The 8,135-nt window shown below is 59.0% G+C and overlaps 1 non-coding gene across 1 annotated transcript; it reads left to right on the forward strand.

Annotated features, from left to right (window-relative positions):
- The first annotated feature begins 5,334 nt into the window (after positions 1-5,334).
- On the forward strand, positions 5,335-7,149 carry LOC142793639 (small subunit ribosomal RNA). Its single transcript, XR_012891703.1, has one exon. It is a non-coding gene; the product is annotated as a small subunit ribosomal RNA (ribosomal RNA).
- The last annotated feature ends 986 nt before the right edge of the window (positions 7,150-8,135 follow it).

Consider the following 8,135-nt stretch of genomic DNA (forward strand, 5'->3'; position numbering starts at 1 on the left):
GACGCTGCTCGGTCACAGTCGCCTTTTGTGAGGATTGCAGACTTCTTGAGCGCGGGTGTTTTTTTTTGTTGTTGTTGTTGTTTTATTACGCATTCGCTCCAGCAGACGCTGTTTAGACTTTTTGTTTCCTCTTTTATCCTGCGACGAGGTGACGAGGTTTATTCGGTGCCCCGCCGCCCCGGCTGAAGTGATTTTTCCTGTCCCGTGCCGCCCCGGCTGACGCGGTTGGGACTTCGCGTTTGTTCGGCCGCCACGGGTTTTGGCGCACTCGCTCGGTTGCTTGTTGTTGCCACTTGTTGCGAACCCAGGTTTCTTGAGCGAGCGCGGGCGTTTTTTCTTCCTTTCTTTCTTTGTTCTATGTGTTAGCGAATCGGCCTTTAATATCACACGAGGACTCACAACCAACAATTTTCAGTTTGAAGTGTAAAAAATCTGCAGGTGTTGACGTAACTGACTTGCCCCGTACCCTTGAGTACATCCATGAAGTTCTCGTAGTACTACTAAATCGCATTATTCCAAGTGGAGAAATTCCCATAAACTTGCAAACCTCTACACGAAAATCGGTGCGCGTGATAAAGTTGAAAATTATCGTCCGATATCAAATGTGCCTTCTATAACACAAATTCTAGGAAAAAAAAAAAAAAACACTTGTTCGCCGTTTTCTGCGCCGTGACTGGCAGCACTCCGGCGAAGCGAAACGGGGTCGATTCGAGCACGATATCGGCGTCTTTCGACGTGCTCGCCGGCGACCGTCGCACGAGTACGTCGCACGAGCGCGTCTGCCGGGGCGCCGTTTGCGAAGCCGACGCAAAAGTGGGAACCGCCGCTCGGATGATCGCCGCTTTCGGCAGAGTGAGTGTTGGCACTCCGGGGAAGCGAAACAGCGTGAATGCGCCCACGAAATCGGCGTATTTTGAAGTGCCCGCCGGCGACCGTCGCACGAGTACGGTAAACCGCGTCAGCCGGGGCGTAGTTCGGGACGCCGACGAAAAAGTGGGAAGCGCAACTCGGATCTTCGCCGTTTTTGCAGGAGTGAGTGGCGGCCCTCCTGCGAGACCAAGAAGCATCGATTCGTGCACGAATTCGGCGCCTTTCGACGTGATCGCCGGCGACCGTCGCTCGAGTAGGGCAAACCGCGTCTGCCGGGGCGGGCTTCGGGACGCCGATGCGAAAGTGGGAAACGCTGCTCGGATGTTCGCCGTTTTTGGCCGAGTGAGTGCTGGCACTCGGGCGAAGCCAAACGGGGCCGATTACGGCACGATATCGGCGTCTTTCGACGTGCCCGGCGGCGACCGTCGCACGAGTACGGTAAACCGCGTCAGCCCGGGCGGAGTTCGGGACGCCGATGCGAAAGTGGAGAACGCCGCTCGGATCTTCGCCGTTTTTGGAGGAGTGAGTGGCGGCACTCCGGAGAAGCCAAGGAGCGCCAATTAGCGCACGATATCGGCGTCTTTCGACGCGCTCGCCGGCGACCGTCGAACGAGTAGGGCAAACCGCGTCTGCCGGGGCGGGGTTTACGACGCCGACGCAAAAGTGGGAACCGCCGCTCGGATGTTGGCCGTTTTTGGCAGAGTGAGTGCTGGCACACCGGCGACGCGAAAGAGCGCGAAAGCGCCCACGAAAGTGGCGTATTTGGACGTGCTTGACGGCGACCGCTGCAGGAGTACGAAAAACCACGTCAGCCGGGGCGAGCGACCCACGGCGGTCTGGGTGCTTATCGCTGCTATTATAGGGGCACCCCGGCAGACGCAGAAAAAAAAAATTTTTTTTCGACCTTCTTTTTTGCTGGTCGAGCTCGGGTAACCCAGGTCGCAATGGGAGCCGCGCACGAAAGCGGCGTCGCGAGACGCGTTCGCGGTCGCTAGTCGCACGAGCTCGGCAACCGCGTCAGCCGGCGCGGAGTTCGGGATGCCGACGGCTAAGTGGGTACCGCTGCTCGGATGTTCGCCGTTTTTGGCCGAGTGAGTGCTGGCACTCCGGCGAAGCGAAACGGGGCCGATTCGGGCACGATATCGGCGTATTTCGACGTGCTCGCCGGCGACCGTCGCACGAGTACGGCAAAGCGCGTCTGCCGGGGCGAGGTTTGCGATGCCGACGAAAAAGTGGGAAGCGCCGCTCGGATCTTCGCCGTTTTTGCAGGAGTGAGTGGCGGCCCTCCTGCGAGACCAAGAAGCATCGACTCGCGCACGATATCGGTGTCTTTCGACGTGCCCGCCGGCCACCGCCGCACGAGTACGGCAAACCGCGTATGCCGGGGCGGGGTTGGCGACGCCGACGCAAAAGTGGGAACCGCCACTAGGATGTTCGCCGTTTTTGGCAGAGTGAGTGCTGGCACACCGGCGACGCGAAAGAGCGCGAAAGCGCCCACGAAAGTGGCGTATTTGGACGTGCTTGACGGCGACCGCTGCAGGAGTACGAAAAACCACGTCAGCCGGGGCGAGCGACCCACGGCGGTCTGGGTGCTTATCGCTGCTATTATAGGGGCACCCCGGCAGACGCAGAAAAAAAAAATTTTTTTTCGACCTTCTTTTTTGCTGGTCGAGCTCGGGTAACCCAGGTCGCAATGGGAGCCGCGCACGAAAGCGGCGTCGCGAGACGCGTTCGCGGTCGCTAGTCGCACGAGCTCGGCAACCGCGTCAGCCGGCGCGGAGTTCGGGATGCCGACGGCTAAGTGGGTACCGCTGCTCGGATGTTCGCCGTTTTTGGCCGAGTGAGTGCTGGCACTCCGGCGAAGCGAAACGGGGCCGATTCGGGCACGATATCGGCGTATTTCGACGTGCTCGCCGGCGACCGTCGCACGAGTACGGCAAAGCGCGTCTGCCGGGGCGAGGTTTGCGATGCCGACGAAAAAGTGGGAAGCGCCGCTCGGATCTTCGCCGTTTTTGCAGGAGTGAGTGGCGGCCCTCCTGCGAGACCAAGAAGCATCGACTCGCGCACGATATCGGTGTCTTTCGACGTGCCCGCCGGCCACCGCCGCACGAGTACGGCAAACCGCGTATGCCGGGGCGGGGTTGGCGACGCCGACGCAAAAGTGGGAACCGCCACTAGGATGTTCGCCGTTTTTGGCAGAGTGAGTGCTGGCACTCCGGCGAAGCGAAAGAGCGCGAATGCGCCCACGAAAGTGGCGTGTTTGGACGTGCTTGACGACGACCACCGCAGGAAAACGAAAAACCACGTCAGCCGGGGCGAGCGACCCATGGCGGTCTGGGTGCTTATCGCTGCTATTATAGGGGCACCCCGGCAGACGCAAAAAAAAAAAAAATTTTTTTCGACATTCTTTCTTGCTCGTCGACCTCGGGTGACCCAGGTCGCAGTGGGAGCCGCGCACGAAAGCGGCGTCGCGAGACGGCTTCGCGGTCGCTAGTCGCACGAGCTCGGCAACCGCGTCTGCCGGGGCGGAGTTCGGGACGCCGACGGCTAAGTGGGAACCGCCGCTCGGATGTTCGCCGTTTGTGGCCGAGTGAGTGCTGGCACTCCGGCGAAGCCAAACGGGGCCGATTCCGGCACGATATCGGCGTCTTTCTACGTGCTCGCCGGCGACCGTCGCACGAGTACGGCAAAGTGCGTCTGCCGGGGCGGGGTTTGCGACGCGTACGCAATAGTGAGAACCGTCGCTCGGATGTTCGTCGTCTTTCGCCGAGCCAGTGCTGGCACTCCGGCGAAGCCGAACGGAGCCGATTCGGGCACGATATCGGCGTCTTTCCACGTGCTCGCCGGCGACCGTCGCACGAGTACGGTAAACCGCGTCAGCCGGGGCGGAGTTCGGGACGCCGATGCGAAAGTGGGAAGCGCCGCTCGGATCTTCGCCGTTTTTGGAGGAGTCAGTGGCGGCACTCCGGTGAAGCCAAGGTGCGCCAATTCGCGCACGATATCGGCGTCTTTCGACGTGCCCGCCGGCCACCGTCGCACGAGTACGGCAAACCTCGTCTGCCGGGGCGGGGTTTGCGACGCCGACGCAAAAGTGGGAACCGCCGCTCGGATGTTCGCCGTTTTTGGCAGAGTGAGTGCTGGCACTCCGGCGAAGCGAAAGAGCGTGAATGCGCCCACGAAAGTAGCGTATTTGGACGTGCTTGACGGCGACCGCCGCAGGAGTACGAAAAACCACGTCAGCCGGGGCGAGCGACCCACGGCGGTCTGGGTGCTTATCGCTGCTATTATAGGGGCACCCCGGCAGACGCAGAAAGAAAAAAAAAAAAAAATGGGGACATGGCGTGCGTCACCGTGCGGCTTCGCAGCGTTGCCGAAGTCGCCGAGCCCTTCGACTGAGCCGAACGGCGGACAGGGAACGTTGGTCGGCCGTTCTAACCTGTCGGTGCCACGCCGAGACGTCGTTAAGGAAAACCGCGTCGTGGGCCTCTACGACGCCGTCGAGTCGTTGTACGTTTGGTGTCCAGCGTGTCGGCGGCGAGTAGCGGACACGTCGTTCACGACTTCGGTCTTTCGCAGTCGACGCGAACTTGCGGAGAGTCGTGGTGCCTCACGTTTTCGGCAGAAACCGCGGCGGAATTTTCCCGTGCGTGCGCGCACGACCTCGGTGCTGTGCCGTCAGCGTAGTGTTGCACAAACTCGTGGCCTACCCAAGGTGCGGTACGTTTGCGGCCGTATCCTCGGTGGGAATTTCGTGAGTAGGGTCGCAAATTCTACGACCTCGGCGGGTTTGAGAGCGACGTAGACTTGTGGCACGCTCAACGTGCCACACGTTTCGGGGCACACCCGCGGTGAAATTTTCTCGAGTACGCTCGTATTAGTGCCCAAGGAGGTCTGGGTACTTATCGCTGCTATTATGTGGGGGTTCTCGTGAGCGGCGTACGCGAAAGCGACCGGGTGTCTGATATGCGGCGGGCTTCGGCCTCGTCAAGCGTGTCCTCGGGTCTGCTCCAGGGGAATCCACGGCAGTCGTCTGCAGCCTCATCCGCTTGATGCGTTAGGGGCTGGTTGTCGGACGGTGCCGTTTTACCACGATATCGAGGTGTGTTCCGTGTCGTCCTCGGGCGATTCAGATGCGAAAGCGCCGAAGACGCGGGCGTGACCCGTCGTCTGGCGGCTTTGCAGTCTCGGCTCCGTTGCTAGTTCCGGCCGGTCCACCGACAGTGCAGCGGGCTTGGGCAACCCGCACGGCGCGACCGAGTCGATGCAACGAAAAAGAGCGAGCATGAACGTGCTTCTTGCCGCACGGCTCCCACTCGTCTTTCGGGAAGGTTGTGCCGTAGCGAGCTCGAACGCCGTCATCTCGGAGTGCAAAATAAGCGTGTTGGGGCGCCTGAAGGTGGCCTCCGCCGCACACAGACTGCGTCCGGCCCGCCGAAGGCGAGGACGGACGCGCAGTCGAACGATTACCTGGTTGATCCTGCCAGTAATCATATGCTTGTCTCAAAGATTAAGCCATGCATGTCTAAGTACATGCCGAAATAAGGCGAAACCGCGAATGGCTCATTAAATCAGTTATGGTTCCTTAGATCGTTTCTTCCTACTTGGATAACTGTGGCAATTCTAGAGCTAATACATGCAGTGAGCCTGGAGCCCTTTGGGTAACGGGTGCTTTTATTAGACCAAGATCGATCGGGTTTCGGCCCGTATTGTGTGGTGACTCTGGATAACTTTGTGCTGATCGCATGGCCACGAGCCGGCGACGTTTCTTTCAAGTGTCTGCCTTATCAACTTTCGATGGTAGGTTACTTGCTTACCATGGTTGTTACGGGTAACGGAGAATCAGGGTTCGATTCCGGAGAGGGAGCCTGAGAAACGGCTACCACATCCAAGGAAGGCAGCAGGCGCGCAAATTACCCACTCCCGGCACGGGGAGGTAGTGACGAAAAATAACAATACGGGACTCTTTTGAGGCCCCGTAATTGAAATGAGTACACTCTAAATCCTTTAACGAGGATCAATTGGAGGGCAAGTCTGGTGCCAGCAGCCGCGGTAATTCCAGCTCCAATAGCGTATACTAAAGCTGCTGCGGTTAAAAAGCTCGTAGTTGGATCTCAGTTCCAGACGAGTAGTGCATCTACCCGATGCGACGGCTCGGACTGAACATCATGCCGGTTCTTTCTTGGTGCACTTCATTGTGTGCCTCGAGATGGCCGGTGCTTTTACTTTGAAAAAATTAGAGTGCTCAACGCAGGCGAGTCGCCTGAATAAACTTGCATGGAATAATAGAACAAGACCTCGTTTCTGTTCTGTTGGTTTTTGGAATACGAGGTAATGATTAAGAGGGACGGACGGGGGCATTCGTATTGCGGCGCTAGAGGTGAAATTCTTGGACCGTCGCAAGACGAACTACTGCGAAAGCATTTGCCAAGAATGTTTTCATTGATCAAGAACGAAAGTCAGAGGTTCGAAGGCGATCAGATACCGCCCTAGTTCTGACCATAAACGATGCCAACCAGCGATCCGCCTGAGTTACTCAAATGACTCGGCGGGCAGCTTCCGGGAAACCAAAGTATTTGGGTTCCGGGGGAAGTATGGTTGCAAAGCTGAAACTTAAAGGAATTGACGGAAGGGCACCACCAGGAGTGGAGCCTGCGGCTTAATTTGACTCAACACGGGAAAACTTACCCGGCCCGGACACTGGGAGGATTGACAGATTGAGAGCTCTTTCTTGATTCGGTGGATGGTGGTGCATGGCCGTTCTTAGTTGGTGGAGCGATTTGTCTGGTTAATTCCGATAACGAACGAGACTCTAGCCTATTAAATAGGTGCGGGGTTCCCAGCACCTTACAACCTTCTTAGAGGGACAAGCGGCTCCTAGCCGCACGAAACAGAGCAATAACAGGTCTGTGATGCCCTTAGATGTCCGGGGCCGCACGCGCGCTACACTGAAGGAAGCAGCGTGTCTTTATCCCTGTCTGAAAAGACTGGGTAACCCGTGGAACTTCTTTCGTGATTGGGATAGGGGCTTGCAATTGTTCCCCTTGAACGAGGAATTCCCAGTAAGCGCGAGTCATAAGCTCGCGTTGATTACGTCCCTGCCCTTTGTACACACCGCCCGTCGCTACTACCGATTGAATGATTTAGTGAGGTCTTCGGACCGATGTCCGGCGCGGCCTTTCGGTTGCGCCGGTCTGTTGGAAAGATGACCAAACTTGATCATTTAGAGGAAGTAAAAGTCGTAACAAGGTTTCCGTAGGTGAACCTGCGGAAGGATCATTAACGGATTGTGAAGGGTGAGCGCCTCAGCTGCGTCTGCGCCCGACACTTTCTGCCGCTGACCCCGTTTGGACGCGGGGTCGGCTTTTCCCCACGGGGCTGCCTGAATGTGGAGCGGCACCCCGTGACAAATTGTTGCGCCCAGCGGACGCCAACACCGCGACCTTGGACGGTCGGCCAGGTGGCGGACGCGGGTACAAACGGCGCAACGCACTCATAGGTCGGCTTTCGACCCGCCACTGCACCGTGGCTCGAAGCGCTCGAAATGCGCGACCCGACCGCTGCGGGACCGCCTAGTACTGTAAACAGGAGCGGCGGAGCGCGAACGGCGAGTCGTGGTTACGTCGGTAGAAGGCGAGGCTGCGCGTTCCCGAAACGCCAGCCGAGTGCCCTCCCGACCGTTCGAGCGTGCAAGAACGAGACCCGACAATCGCGCGGCGACTGCCAAGTACGAGAGGAACGGCACAAGCGTCGGCGGTCGGTCAAGGAACTGGCGATGTGACGGGTCCGCTGTGCACCAGTGCATACCGTCCCGCCGTCCGCGGCAAGCGCCTCCGCGTCCTCGGGTGACGGAGGCTGCCGGTCGGTTCTTGCAGGCGAGGGATCTCGCTGGCACCGGTTCGCGTTGACGCGCGGCCGGTCATGGCACGGCGATGCGACGGCCGAGGTGCGCAGTACTCGATGGAGGAACCGCACGCTCCGATGACCGTCCCGCCCTCCGCGGCGTATGCGTACCGACCGTAATGGTTGCAGCAGCGCCGGCCGGCTTTTGAATTCGCCACACGAAACACGGTGCGAGATCGCGGTTAGGGGAGCGTCGACGTTGCCAGGCGTTTTGCTTGCTGCCGAGGGAAAGGCGGCACGGCCACGTCGCGCTCGTCGCGATTAGCGGGTCTGCGCGCTTTGGGAAGGTGCCGCAACGACTTGCCGAAAGAGGAAGCACGGAAGAACGAGGGACTTGGACGTCCCGACAATTGAACGCACTTGCG

Source organism: Rhipicephalus microplus, unplaced genomic scaffold, assembly GCF_043290135.1.
Source record: "Rhipicephalus microplus isolate Deutch F79 unplaced genomic scaffold, USDA_Rmic scaffold_315, whole genome shotgun sequence".
NCBI lineage: Eukaryota > Metazoa > Arthropoda > Arachnida > Ixodida > Ixodidae > Rhipicephalus > Rhipicephalus microplus.